This window comes from Phascolarctos cinereus, unplaced genomic scaffold (assembly GCF_003287225.1).
Source record: "Phascolarctos cinereus isolate Bilbo 61053 unplaced genomic scaffold, phaCin_HiC Scaffold_2;HRSCAF=192, whole genome shotgun sequence".
NCBI lineage: Eukaryota > Metazoa > Chordata > Mammalia > Diprotodontia > Phascolarctidae > Phascolarctos > Phascolarctos cinereus.
Window position 1 is genome coordinate 211,223,442 of NW_027555625.1, and position 15,794 is coordinate 211,239,235.

The 15,794-nt window shown below is 34.6% G+C and overlaps 1 pseudogene; it reads left to right on the forward strand.

Annotated features, from left to right (window-relative positions):
• The first annotated feature begins 4,271 nt into the window (after nt 1–4,271).
• The window catches only part of LOC110198194 (small ribosomal subunit protein eS17 pseudogene), an 88,953-nt pseudogene continuing 77,430 nt past the window's right edge, over nt 4,272–15,794 (forward strand).

The window sequence follows — 15,794 nt, forward strand, 5'->3', positions numbered from 1 at the left end:
CTGAGGAGCAGAGGGCACTGATCCAAGCTTCTTGTGTTGGGAACCTAGGGCCTGATCACTGGCTTTGTGTGCTGGAGCCTCTGATGTTGGTAGTTGGAGGCTGTAGGGTTCTGGCAGCTTACCTGGTTTTGCTTTGGAATCAGCAACACTAGAACTCTAGGGGTAGGACTGGGCAGTCTGGCACCTGGAGTTTGCCTGCTTTTCCTTTCATTTTGCTTTCTTAAGCTCATTTCAGATGGATGTTGCAGAATGTTTATCCTCCTGGGACCCCTTGGAGCACTTCACAGAGTTTTACTGAATCGTGGGAGACTGCTGTAGAATGCTGAGGCACCTGATGGTTTTCTAAGCTGGTTTTCACCAGTTCCCTGGCCCTCACTGAGGAACGTGGGGGTCCAGGTGTTGGTGTTTGCCTCTTTCAGCACTTGGGTTTCAGGATCTCCTGATATGCTGAAGTGGTGCTTTCTGCTAGCTTGCTGGAATGTCTCCCATTCTGTACTGCTCCCCTTCCCCCAGGGCAAGAGTGATATTTCTTGTTAATCCCTCAACCTACCTGGGTTACTGGACTGCTGCACTCCATCTTTATTCTGGTTCAGCTGTTCCAGGGTTTTTCCTGGGATGATATTTTCTGGGCTTTCAGAGGTTGGTAAGGGAGGGTAAGAGTGACTTACTTCTTATTCTGCCATCTTGGCTGTTGGAAGTAGAAGTTAAGAAAATAAAATCTTAAAAACAAAACAAAACAAAACAGAACTGGCCAAATGAAATATAAGAGGTTTAAAAGCTCACTGAAGAGAGCATTCTGGGAAGAAGGTGGAGCAGGCCAGAAAATTTCAAGTTCTCAAGATTTTCCTTTCAAAAGAGATAAAATAGTATCTCAGGGCAAACATAGAGTGGTTAAAATAAAAAAGAGTGGAGTAGAACAGTGATCCTCCTAACACAATCATAGAAAAGTTGAAAATAAATCGCAGGATGATGTTTCCTCCCCATGAAGAGTAAACACCTCCATGCTAAGGACTACTTAAGCAACAAGCAGCAATGCACTTTAACAAGTGTTAAACCTTGGGGTTGTTGGGTCGGGAGGTTGACTCAGACCCAGCCACAAGAACTTTTACCCCAGAGACAGTGAGGAGAATTGGGTATCTGAGCTGAGGATGATGAAGATAATCTCTGCTGACAAGGAACACCAGACCTAGCTGTGCTGTGGAGATGTGGTGAGGATTAAAAGGAACCAGTACAGGTTGGGTGAATGCAGAAATATTGGCTGTGAGCACTAACAGGAGTCTGGAGGTCTTTTGTTTTGTTTTGTTCTTTTGGCTAGGCAATGGGGTTAAGTGACTTGCCCAGGGTCACACAGCTGGTATGTGTTATGTGTCTGAGGCTGGATTTGAACTCAGGTCCTCCTGAATCCAGGGCCAGTGCTCTATCCACTGTGCCATCTAGCTGCCCCAAGGCTGGAGGTCTTGACTTGAGTTCAGGGTCAGAGGGGAGAACTGAAAAGGATCTGAGATCAGAAGTACCATCCCCCATACCCCAGGACTAAAGGTGATTATAAAAACTAAACTATTACAAAAAAAAATGCATAGGCAAAGGACAAAGAATCCAAACATAGTGAGAACTGCTATGGGATTAGAGAAGACTGGAGTTCATCTTCTGTGGAGGATACTGAAGCAAAGAAACCCTCTTCTACCCAAATAGTAATGTCAAATGGTCACCTGACCAAAAAAGAATTCATTGAACAAAATATTTTAAAAATCAAATAAGAGAGATTAAGGAAAAACTAAAAAGAAAAACGAGAATGATCCTAGAGAAAAAAGATTATGAAAATTAAGTTAACCATTTGTGAAAGGAGATCCAGAATAGTGCTTTCTATCATTCATTTATTTATTTATATGCTCATTTATTTATTTATATATTTGTTTGTTTGTTTATCTATTCATTTATTTATTCATTTCTTTGTTTATTTATTTGCTTACTTATTCATTCATTAATTTATTAATTTATTTATTTGTTTATTTTTATGGCTGCATGCTCAAAAATTTTTATTGATAGATATATGTAATTTAAAAAAATGTTTAGATGCCTTTACTCCAGGGACTCTGCTGAAGAAATCAGACTTTCTTGGATATCATTTATCACAGTGTCTTTAAGATCAGATGTCATCGAACAAGAATTCTAATCTACTGCTCTATAGATGTTTTAGAATTCTGTTTTGGACATGTGAAGCATAAGATGCCCACAGAACAGCCAGTTAAAATGTCCAATAGACAATTAGTCATGTGGGACTAGAGATCAAGAAAGAAGGTTAAGGCTGGATAAATGAGAGATCCAGAATCTTAAGGAAGAAAATGACTCCTTGAAAATCAGAATTGGGCAAGGGGAAGCCAGCAAAGTTATAAAAAATGAAGAAATATGTGTGTGTATACATATTTATATCTTCATATATATACACTATATATGTATATATATATATATATTTTTTCGTATATACATATAGATTCTTCATATTTGTAACAAATAAATGGAAGACAATGTGAAACATTTTATAAGAAAAACAACTGATCTGGAGAACACATCAAGAAGAGAAGACATCAGAATGATTGGATTACCTCAAAGCTATGATCAAAAAAAGAATCTTGATATGGTAATATAAGATATAATTAAATAAAATTGTCTTGAAGCATTAGAACAAGAAGAGAAGGGAGAAATAGAAATAATCCACTGATCATCATCTGAAAGAGATCCTATGAGGAAAACTCACAGAAATATTATAGTTAAATTCTGAAAGCAACAGCTCAAGGACAAAATATTATGAGCAAAAAGAAAAAAAAATACGTATGTCAGTACCACAATTAGAATAACACAAGACCTAGCAGTGGCAACACTGAAAGACTGCAAGTATTGGAGCACTATGTATCAAAGAGAAAAAGAATTGGGCTTCTGGCCAAAAATATCATACCCAGTAAAGCTTAGCATAATTCTGAATGAAAGAAACATGGATATTTAATGAATTGTCAAACTTTCAGCACTTTGTTTAAAAAAAAAAACTGAACTTAATAGAAGATTTGACATACAAGAGCCAAGAATATAAAGTACATACCAGTGACTGATTACAAGGGATTCAGTAAGGATAGACCACTTACCTTTTATGTATGTAAAATGTAAAACCTATGTCTAAGATTGTTATTGGTATTTAGGTAGCTTAAAAGCAAAATTGGGGCAGACTTGAGTATGATATGACTTCAAAAAGTAAAATCATTTAAGAACAGCTAAAAGAATAATTATCTTATGCAAATGAGGTGTGAGACAAAGAAGCAACATAGAGGAATTAGGTGGGAAGGGGAGCTTGAACCCAGGAATGGGTTCAAGAGGGAAAAATACATATACACCTACAAGAGTATAAAAGTCTTCTAAATTTAGAAGAAATAAAATTCTAAGGGGATAGGGAGGGGGGAGGGTATAAAGAAGGAATCTTTAGATTGGAGGGGAGAGAATAGGTAAAAAGGTAGATATAGAAGGGTGTTTAGATGAGTGGGAATGGGAGAATAATGGAGGCATTCTTGAGAGAATAAGGGAAAGATCATTAGAGGAGAGGGTGAGGAAATAGGTCAAAGGGGTGTACAAAAAAGGGCTTTGATTTCTGAGAAGGGGAAGATAAAGGAGGGATGGTTGTGGGCTGGTAGTTTAAGTAATAAGAGGGCAAGGTAGCTGGTAGTAGAGGAGTTAGGAGAGATAAGAAAAAAGAGATATGCACAAACATAAAAACAGATATTAGGAATAAAATCTCTTAGGGAAAGAATATGTTTATGTGTGTATGTATGTATGTATCTATATATGTGTACATATGTATATATCAATATTTCTATATAAGTATATCCATGCTTAAATGTATCCTGGGAGGGGAGGGAAAAAGAGGGGGAGGGAAAGAAAAAAGTAAGAAGTGTAAGGCAGAGAATAAGATAAAACTTACAAGGAAGCAAAGAAAAGATGGACAGCTTTCAACACTGTATCTAATATATAGACTTAATTGAAATGGAAAGTTATTGCCATATGTTTGGAATCCTCTACTACTTACTGCCAAGCAGAAAACATTTTTTCTTTTTTCTTTGATATTTAAGTTTATAATATCTTTCCTTTTCTTTTCTTATTCTTATTGTGTATTTAAGTTTTAAGTATTCAAGTCTAAAATAAAAAAGAAAAGAAAATTTTAAAAAAGGCTCCTGAAGAAAATAATTCCTCAAAAATTAGAATTGGGCCCTTCACCCTCCGGAGCCAGTATGGGTCACATTCAGACCAACACTGTGAAGAAGGCGGCGTGAGTCATCATTGAGAAGCACTACACCCACCTGAGTAATGACTTCCACACCAACAAGCACGTGTGCGAAGAGATCGCCATCATTCCAGCAAGAAGTTCCACAACAAGATTGCAGGCTATGTTACTAATCTGATGAAGGGATCCAGAGAGGCCCTGTGAGAGGTATCTCCATCAAACTGCAGGACGAGGAAAGAGGAATGATGGACAACTATGTCCCTGAGGTGTCTGCTTTGGATCAAGAAATCATTGAAGTGGACCCTGATACCAAAGAAATGTTGGAACTCTTGGACTTTGGTAGTTTGTCCAACCTGCCAGTTACCCAGCCCACTGTTGGGATGAACTTCAAAACACCAAGAGGAGCTGTTTACTATTTACTTCTGCTTTCTTTCCAATCAACTTGGGAACCCCCCCAAAAAAAATTAGAATTGGGCAAGTGGAGGAAAATGACTCCTGAGACATCAACAAATAATGAAATAAAAAAGTTAAAAAGTATGAAAAAAATAGGAAAAACAACTGACCTGGAAAATAGAGCAAAATGATATAATTTAAAATTTATTAGACTACCTGAAAGCTATGGTCAAAGAAGGAAAGTAGAAATAATATTTCAAGAAATTACCAAGAAAAAACTATGCCATTTTCCCAGAATTATAAGGTAAAATAGAAATAGAAAGAGTCTACCAATCACTACCTGAAAGAGATCCCAAAATGAAAACTCCAAGGAATATTATAGCCAAATTCAAGCAGTCAGAAAGAAACCATTTAAATACCATGGAAAGGTCAACCAAGATTTAGCATCTGCAACCTTAAATGAGAGGAGAACTTGGACAATAATATTCTGAAAAACAAAATAAATGGGATTACAACCAAAAATAACTTATCCAGCAAAACTGAGTATTATCCTTCAAAAGAAAAATTGATATTTAATCAAATAGGAGACTTTCAAACATTTCTGAGGAACAGATCAGGGCTGAATAAAAAATTTGACTTTCAAATACAAGACTCAAGAGAAAAATAAAAAAAACATAAAAGAGAAATCATAAGGGACTCAAAGGAGTTTAACTGTACATTTCTGTATGACAAGATGTTAGATGTAACTTCTAGTAATTGCATCATTAATAAGGTAGTTAGAATTATTCTACACAGAAAGAGGGTGAGAAAGTCAAATACGTTGAGATGATGTAAAAAAAAGAATAGTTGAAAAAGAAGGATGAACTAGAAGACGGTTGAAGGGAAAGGAAGAATGGGGGACTTTTTTCATATAAAAGAGGAATGTAAGGAAGAGCTTTTAAAGTAGAGGGGGAAAGGGGTGATGGCAATGTTTGAACCTGACTCATTTAGATTGCTTTGAAGTGGGAACATACATATGTATATGTTTTATATGTGTGTGTGTATGCATATATACACAAATACATATATACATATACATACACACACACTCAATTTGTAATAGAAATATCTCTTATCTAACAGAGAAGTAGGAGGGGAAGGGGATAAAAGAAAGAGAGGAAGTGATAAAAGGGAGGGCAGATAAAAGAAGAAAGTGGTCAGAAACAAAACAGAATTTAGAGGAGGAACAGGATGAAATGAAGAAAATAAAATGGAAATCAATGCACACTTGGTAATTATCACAGTGAATGAGATGAACTCACTCTTAAGATAGAAGTAGATAGCAGAATGGGTTAGAAACCAGAATGCAACAATATGTCCATTACAAGAAAAACACTTGAAACAGAGAGATGCACAGAGAATTAAAATAAGGGGCAGAAGAAGAATCTATTTTGGTTCCGCTGAAGAAAAAAGGAAGGGTCGCAATCGAAATATCAGAAAAAGCAAACGAATAGATATACTTAAAAGAGAAAGGTAGGAAAGCTACATTTTGCTAAAAGTTACAATAGAAAATTAATTAATATCAGTAATAAACATATATGGGCAAAATGTCATAGAACCAACATTTTTATACTGTATTATTTTTATAATGGTATTTTATTTTTTTTCCCTAATTACATGTAAAGAAATTTGCAACATTTACCTTTGTCAGGTTTTGAGTCCCAATTTTTTTTCTCCCACCCTCTTTCCCTTTCCTCCCTCCCTATCTTCTTGCTCTCTAAAATGGAAATCTGATATGGGTTATACATGTACAACCATATTAAGCATATTTCCACATTAGTCTTATTGTGAAAGAATAATCTGAACAAAAGGGAAAAAAAACAAAAGAAAAAAATGTGAAAAAAGTATGCTTCAATCTGCATTCACACTCCATAGTTCTTTCTCTGGATGTAGACAGTATTTTCCATCATGAGTCTTTCAGAATTGTCTTAGATTACTGTTTTGCTGAAAAGAGCCATGTTTGTCAAAGTTGAACATTGCACAATGTTCCTGTAACTGTGCACGGTGTTATCCTGTTTCTACTTACTTCATTCAGCATGAGTTCATATAATTTCTCCCAGGTTTTCCTGAAATCTGTTCTTCATTTCCTATAGCACAATAGTATTTCCATTACACTTATATTCCACAAGTTGTTCAGCCATTCCCCAATTGATGGACATCCCCTCAATTTCCAATTCTTTGCCACCACAAAAAGAGCTGCTATAAATATTTTTATACATGTGAGTCCTTTTTCCCTTTTTTGTGATTTCTTCAGGATACAGACCTAGTAATGGTATTGCTGGATCAAAGAGTATGCACAATTTAAAGCCCTTTGGACATAGTACCAAATTACACTCTGGAATGATTTGATCAGTTCACAACTCCACCAACAATATATTAGTATTCCAATTTTCTTATATCTTCTCCAATACCCATTATTTTCCTTTTCTGTCATTTTAGCCAGTCTTCCCTGGCCCTTCATTACACATATTTATTGCATCATGATCTGAAAAGGACACATTTAATATGTTTTGCTTTTTTGTGGTTTTTGTGTAGTTGCCATGTATCACCAAGGAAAAGTTATAATCTTCTTTATCTCCATTCAGTTTTCTCCAGAGTTCTACCATATCTAACTTTTCTAAAATTCTACTCAACTCCTTAACTTCTTTTTTGTTTATTTTATGGTCAGATTTATCTAGTTCTGAGGAGGGGGAGTTAAGGTCCCCCACTAGTATAGTTTTGCTATTTCTTTTTGTAACTCATTGAACTTCTCCTCTAAGAATTTGGATGTTATACCACTTGGTGCTTATAAGTTCAGTAGTGGTATTACTTCATTGTCTATGGTTCCTTTTAGCAGGATGTAGTTTCCTTCCTTATCTCTTTTATAGGTCTATTTTTGCCTTTGCTTTGTCTGAGATCAGGATTGCTACCCCTGATTTTTTTTTTAACTTCAGCTGAAGCAAAAACAAAACAAAACAAAACAAAGAAACAAACAGCTGAAAACCAAAAACAAAACATTCTACTCCAGGCTTTCACCTTTACTTTGTGTATATCTCTCTGCTTCAAATGTTTTTTTTTTCCCTTTTGTAAACAGCATATTGTAGGATTCTGGTTTTTAATCCACTCTACTATCCACTTCTGTTTTATGGGAGAGTTCATCCTATTCCCATTCACTGTTATGATTACTAACTGTATATTACCTTCCATCCTATTTCCCTTCCTTTTCATACTTTTCTCTCTCCTTTTCCCCTTTCTCTTCTCACTAGAGTTTTGCATTTGACCACTGCCTCTCTCAATCTGCCCTCCCATGTATCAGCCGCCTTCCCTTTTCTTTCCCCTTTCCCCTACTATTTCTGGCCTCCCTTGTATCTACCCTTCCCTTTTCTTTCCTTTTTCTCATCCTCCTTTCCTATAGGGTAAAATAAATTTCTATATCTACTTGAGCATGTATGTTTCTCTCTCTTTAAGCTGAATCTGATGAGAGTAAATTTGAACAATGTTTACCACACTCCTTTCCTTCCTTCTATTGTAATAGGTCTTTTCTGCCTCTTCACGTGATGTAATTTACATTATTTTACCTCCCCTTTACTCTTCTCCCAGCAAAATCCTTTTTTTACCACTTAATTTTTTCTAATGTCATTACATCAAAATCAACTTATACCCATACTCTTTTTCTATGTGTAACCCTTATAATTGCCCTAATAAAGATATAATTCTCAAGAGTTATAAGTATCATCTTCCTTTATGGGCATGTATACAGTTTGAGGTTTCCCTTATTGAAAAACTTATTTTTTTTCTTTTCTGTTTACCTTTTTATGCTTCTCTTGAATGTTGTATTTGAAGATTGAATTATCTGTTTATCACTGGTCTTTTCATCAAGAATTATTGAAAGTCTCATATTTCATTGAATATACATCTTTTCCCTTGAAAAAGTGTTTGATTTTGCTGGCTAGTTGATTTTTGGTTGTAATCCAGCTCCATTGCCTTCTGGAATATGATTTTCCAAACCTCTGATTCTTTAATGTAGAAGCTGCTAAATCCTGTGTAATCCTGATTGTGGTTCCATGATATTTGAGTTGTTTCTTTCTGGCTGCTTGCAGTATTTTCTCCTTGACCTGATAATTCTGGAATTTGGCTACAATATTCCTTGGACTTTCCATTTGGGGATCTTTTTCTCAGGAGGTGAAGAGTGGATTCTTTCAATGACTATTTTACCCTCTGGTTCTAGGATTCTAGGGCAGTTTTCCTTGATAATTTCTTGAAATATGCTGTCCAGGCTCTTTTTTTTAATCCCAGATTTCAGGCAGTCCAATAATTCTTAAATTATCTCTATTGGATCTATTTTCCTTGTCAGTTGTTTTTCCAATGAGGAATTTTGTATTTTATTCTATATTTTTCATTATTTTGACTTTGTTTTACTGATCTTCAATGTCTCATAGAGTCATTTGCTTTCATTTACACAATTCTTATTTTTAAGAAATTATTTTCTCTTCTAGCTTTTGTACCTCCATTTCCATTTAACCAATTCTATGTTTAAAGGAGTTGTTTTCTTCAGTGGATGTTTTCCCTGTTTAACCAGCTGTATTTTTTAAAGAATTGTTTCTTCAGACAATTTTTTGTTTTTCCTTTTCCAAGCTGTTGACTTTCTCTTGTGTGCCTCTTATTTCTTTTCCAAATTTTTCTTCTACCTTTCTTATTTGATTTTTAAAATCTTTTTTTTGATCTCTTCCAAGATTTTTTGGGCTTGAGACCAATTCATATTCACATTTGAGGTTTCCCATGTAGGCATTATGACATTGTTGTCCTCTTCTGAATTTGTGTTTTGATCTTCCCTGTCACCATGTTCTCTATGGTCAAGGGTTTTTGTTTATTTGTTTGTTTTGTTTTGGTTTTTTGTTTGTTTGTTTGTTTTGCTTCTTACTCATATTTTGGTTAATTTCATGGCTTTTCAAGTTAAGCTTTGCTCTTGGGGTTCAAGTGGCACTGTTCCAAGCTCCTTTAGCTGGGGGTCAGGGGTCTGGGACCATCTAATAAATAAAGTGATAGATTAGTGGAATAGGTTAGGTACACAAGACACAGCAGTCATGACTATAGTAATCTATTGCTATGGCTAGGCCACCTTCTTCTGCATTTCTTTTCATTAATTCACTTAACATTCTAGACCTTTTCTTCTTCCAGGTTAATTTTGTTATTATTTTGTGTAGTTCTACAAAACAATTTTTAGTAGCTTGATTGTTATGGCATTAAATAAGTGAATCAATTTAAGTAGAATTGTCATTTTTATTATATTAGCTTGGCCTGCCCATGAGGAACTAATGTTTTTCCAATTAGTCAGATCTGATTTTATTTGTGTGAAAACCGTTTTGTAATTCTGTTCATATAGTTCCTCAGTTTGTCTTGGAAGGTATATAATAGGTAAAATTGTCCAACCAAATTCTATCCATGACACAAATATGGTTTTCATATGTAAAGCAGGAAGAGTAAAAAAATGGAGAAAGAAAAGTACAAACCAATTTCCCTAATGAATATTGATGTGAAAGTGTTAAATAAAATACTAACAAGGAGATTGCAGCAATATTTCACAATGATTATATACTATGACAAGATGGGATGTCTACCATAAATGTAAGGCTGGTTCAATATTTTGAAAACTATCAGCATAATTATCCATGTCAATAACAAAATTAACAAAAAACATATTATATCAATAGATGTAGAAAAAATCTTTGACAAAATACACTTATTCCTATTAAAACACTAGAAAGCCTAGGAGTAAATGGAGTTTTCTTAAAATGATAAGCAGTCTCTCTTTAAAACAAAGAGCAAGCATTATCAGTACTGGGGATAATCTAGAAGCCCTCTTAATAAGATCAGGGGTGAAAGGAGTATACCCATTCTCACCACTATCGTTCAATATTCTATTAAAAATGCAAAGTCTAGCCATAGGGCAGGAAAAGTAAATTGAAAGAATTAGAATAGTCAATGATATAACAAGACTTTTACTCTTTGAAGATGATATGATGGTATACTTACAGAATCCTAGAAAATCAACTAAAATAATTGTTGATTTAGTTAATTACACTAGCAAAGTTGAAAGACATAAAAGAAATCCACATAAATCATCAGCATTTCTATATATTACCAACAAAACCCAGTACCTAGAGACAGAAAGATAATTTCCTTTTAAAATAATGGTAGACAGTGTAAAATATTTGAGAATCTACCTGCCAAGACAAACCTAGGTACTCTATGAATACAATTACAAAACACTTTTCACATTCCAGAAAGACAAATTAAAACAATTGGAGAAATAGTAACTACTCATGCATAGGTTAAATCATTATAATAAAAATGACAATTCTACCTAAGTTAATTTATCTATTCAGTGCCATACTAATCAAATTACCAAAGAATTATTTCTTAGAGATAGAAAACAATAACATTTAATATTTTATTTTCTCCAATTATGTGTAAAATCAATTTTAACACTCATTTCTTAAAGTTTTGAGTTCTAAATTTTCTCCCTTCCTTCCTTTCCTACACTTCATTGAGAAGGCAGAAAACAAGCAATTTGATATAGTTCATACATTCGCAATCATTGAAAACATATTTCCATGTTAGTCATGCTATGAAAGGAAACACAAAAAGAAAGAAAAAAGAATGAAAGCTTTTTTTTTAAGTATGCTTTGATCTGCATTCAGACTATATCAGTTCTGTCTCTGGAAATAGCATTTTTTCATCATAAGTCCTTCAGAGTTTTCTATAGTTGTTCTAGTATTGCTGAAAATAGTTAAATCACTCACCACTGATTATCTAACATTATTGCTGTTACTACATGCAATGTTTTCTTGGTTCTGCTTATTTTACTTTGTATCGGTTCACATCTTTCAAGGTAATTTTTTTTTTTCTGAGAGCATCCTGTTCATTATTTTTTATAGCACAATAGTGTTCCATCACAATCACATGCCACAACTTGTTCAACTATTTTCCAGTTGACAGGTATCACCTCAATTTCAAATTCTTTCTACATATATGTCCTTTTCCTTTGTTTTTCTCTTCATATGTTTGGGATGCAGATCTAGTAGTGGTGTTTCTGGGTCAAAGGGTACGCATGACTTCATAGGCCTTTAGGCATAGTATAAACAAATAATAACAAAGTTCATCTAGAAGAACAAAAATTTAGAAATACCAAGGGAATCTATGGGGGAGGGGTAAAGTTATGTGGCCTAGCAGTACAGATTTCAAACTGTATTAAGAAGTGGTAATTATCAAAACAATCTGATACTGGCTGAGAAATAAACTTGTTGATTAGTAGAATGTATTAGAAATACAATACACATTAGTAAATGACTATAACAATCTCATCTGATAAACACAAAGATTCAAGCCTTGGGGGCAAAAACTTTTCCACTTGAGAAAAACTGCTTGGAAACTGGAACACAGTCAGGCAGAAACCAGGTACTGACCAACATCTCACACTGTATACCAAAGTAAGGTCAAAATGGGTAAATTATTTAGAGAGAAAGGGTAATGTTACATCAATTAAAGGAAAAATTGCCTGTAAGGTCTATGAAGAATTATAAGAGATTGTTTATATTGAGTTAAATTTCAGCCCACTCATTGTGGCTGCTGCTTTGGAAATTCACTCACAGGATCATGTGGTTTTGAGGTCACTCCAGACCCCCCAAATGAGATAATTTTTAATGCACTCAGCTTAGTGCTTAGCTCATAGTAGGCACTATATAGATACTTCTTCCTCTTCATTTGCTTACTTTCCCTCACCTTCCTTCATCTTCTCCTCCCTTCTTGCCCCTGCCCCTATGGTATCTCCTCCCCACAAACCACTTTTCACCTCTTACTTTTGAAATAATAATTAAATTTCTATTACCATTGCTTCTAGGAAGAGAAATTGATTTCCACATAGCTACTCTCACCATTACTGTGAATTCTGGAAACAAAATAGCCTTCTTTAGCCATCAGCTACCTATGTGGGTTGCCTCTACTTAGTAGCATGTATACTCCTTAAGGGAAGTACTCTGTCTCTCCCTCCCCCTCCCCCTGTCTTGCTAGCACTTTACATGGAGGCAGCTAAATGGCACAGTGGTTAGAGTACTGGACCTGGAGCTAAGGAGACCTGAGTTTAAATCTGGCCTTAGACACTAGCTATTTGACCCTGGACAAGTCACTTAAGCTCTGTTTATCTCAATCCACTGGAGAAGTTAGTGGCAAATCTCTGTAGTATCTTTTCCAAGTAAACTTCATGGACAGTATTAGCATGTTATGGTCCCTAGGGTCATGAAGACTCAGATATGACTGAATGGCTGAACAACAAGCACTTAGACAGTGACTGGTGCATCATACATGCTTAATAAATGCTTTATTCATCATTTAAATCAACTAGTGAATCTGGTCTAATAAACAAGTTGAACTACTTTGTTTAAAAAACACCAGGCATTTGACATAATTGACTAAAAAAATGACTCACTGTGGAGTCATACAGGCATAATCCCAGTGAACATTTATCCAGCACATGTTGTGTAATAAGAACTAGTGGGTACCACTGAGAAAGACATAAGTAGATAGTTCTTCCCTTAATAAGTTTATAGACTAATTTGGGACAACAGGGTGTGGGAGAAAGAATGTTCTGACTGAGTTATGGTAAGCAAATTTGCCTGAGTGATGCCCAAGCTAGTAACATAATGGTAGACAAAGGCAGGTATTGAAAGGAGTGTAGGTTTTGAATTTGAGCTTCTAATCTCAGTTAATTAGATCTGAAAGAGCTTTCTCTTACTTAACATGCCATTCTTTATTCTTGACCTTGTGAATATTCACTGCATCTTTTCATAATTAAATCTTGATTTTGTCTTGCCCTAAGACGAATAAAAACAAAACTAAAGTATTTATTTTCAAGTAATAAATCAGAGAGCAATTATCTTCATTAAATCTAGGGATTGTCAATGCTTTTAAATTCCATATGGTCCAGTGATTAGGAAAACATTAATAACTCTTTTTCTTAATATAGCTTCATTGAATGCTGGGTCAACTGATAAAAAATTTACATTAAAATGATTTTAAAAGTGATTAAGGTCCTGATTAAAAAATTCATGGACTCTCCTGCCATATAGAGGGTTTTAGTTTATACTAATAGATGAGTTTCATTTCTCATTTCTTATAAAATGTAGACTAGTTAAATCAGCAGTTGTTAATATTTCCTTGTCAAATTTCTGCCACTTAGTATCTTTTGAGACCAAAGGTGTGTGCCCATGTAATGAGGATTGCAAGATTATGACAAAGAGAATTAAGATTCCTTCATTTTCTCAACTGATATGCATTTATTTAATCTCCACTATATGCCAGACACTGTACTAATTCTCTGGATACAAAGACAAAAATAAGAGTCTTTGACATCAAGGTGCTTGCATTCTATTAAGGGAGATAGTGCGTGTGTGTGTGTGTGTGTGTGTGTGTGTAGCTGAAAATAAGCACAAATCCATTAAATTGGAGAAACTAATATATGAATGGCATCAGGAAAATCTTGATGAAATAGGTAACTTTTGAGTTGATCTTTGCAGGGAGCTGAGGAGTCTGAGAGCTAAAGAGGATGAGGAAGCAGTACATTCTACTTATAGAAGATAACTTGAATAGGAGAATGCTGTGTGATGAATGGCAAACAGGCCAGCTGGGATTCAGTGTGGTATATGATTGGTGATAATGTATAAGAGTCCTGGAAAAGTATGTTGGAGTCAGGTTATAAAGGATTTTATTTTTCAATATATAATCAACAAACATTAATTAAACATGTGCTAAGTGACAGACATTGTGTTAAGTGTAGGGAAAAATGGAAGAGTTTGTATTTGATGTCTGAGGAATAGGGAACTTCTGGAATTTATTAAGGATTCAAAGAAATCTTCCAAAAAAAAGGTTTCTCCTAGACAGATGTGCTTCATAATACCAGTGACTAAAATTTATTTAAAAAAAGTATTATTGGTCATTAGGAAGGAGAAATTTTTTCTTCTTCTTTCCCTTCCTTCCTTCCTTCCTTCCTTCCTTCCTTCCTTCCTTCCTTCCTTCCTTCCTTCCTTCCTTCCTTCCTTCCTTCCTGCCTTCCTTCCTTCCTTCCTTCCTTCCTTCCTGCCTTCCTTCCTGCCTTCCTCCTTTCCTCTCTCCCTCTCTCCCACTCTCTTTCTACTTTCTCTTCTTTTTTTCTCTCTTTTTCTTTCTTTAAAAACATGTTGGCTATTTATAGTGTATTGATTGTGCGATTTCTAGTCTTTCTGTTTTGGTTTGATTTTGAAGATAATAATCATTTCTATAACTTGAAGTTGTATTGGATAATTTTAGTTACATGTTACAGAAACACAAAAATACCCTTCCCAATTTAATTATGTGCATACTTTAGGCACAATTTAAGTGGTTAGAATCATACTGAAAATTATTTTAATTTAATGATCTGAGAACTGTGATTTTTAAAAATATTTCAATATAATTGATTTCCTTTGCAATACTGTGTATTTTTTTTTAATTTGTTAAAAACATTGTTATGTTAAAAGGCCCATAGACTGCCAAGGGGGGTTATGATACAAAAAAGGGTTACAAATCTCTGTTTAATAATCTATTTCACTTTGTTGCATAAACATAGTAAATAGCTGCTTCACATTCCATTTAGCTCCAAATTTTAATATCTTACAGCTGAATATTAATTAAGACATTTTTATTCAAGGTATTTTGCTAGATACAGAAGGCCTACATCTACAGCATTCTCCTTGCATCTAAAGAGATAAGAAAACAAGAAACACAAACACATTGAACAGTCATATAATGATATGCTATAATATATGAGATTGTAAGGTGGTTAACAGTTGATTATTAGATAAAAGATCAAAGGATCATGCATCTAGAGTTGAAAAAGATCTGGGAGATCAAACAGTTGAACCACTTCATTTCACATATAAGGAAACAGAAGACCAGCAAAATTAAGTGACTTCCCCAAGGCCACAGAAGTAGATTCCAAAGTGGGATTTGAAACTATCTCCTTATGTTGCTGATCGAGTCATCATTCTACTGTGCCACATTGCTTTAAAGATATAGACATCTGCTATCAATAGGGAGTGTGACAGTA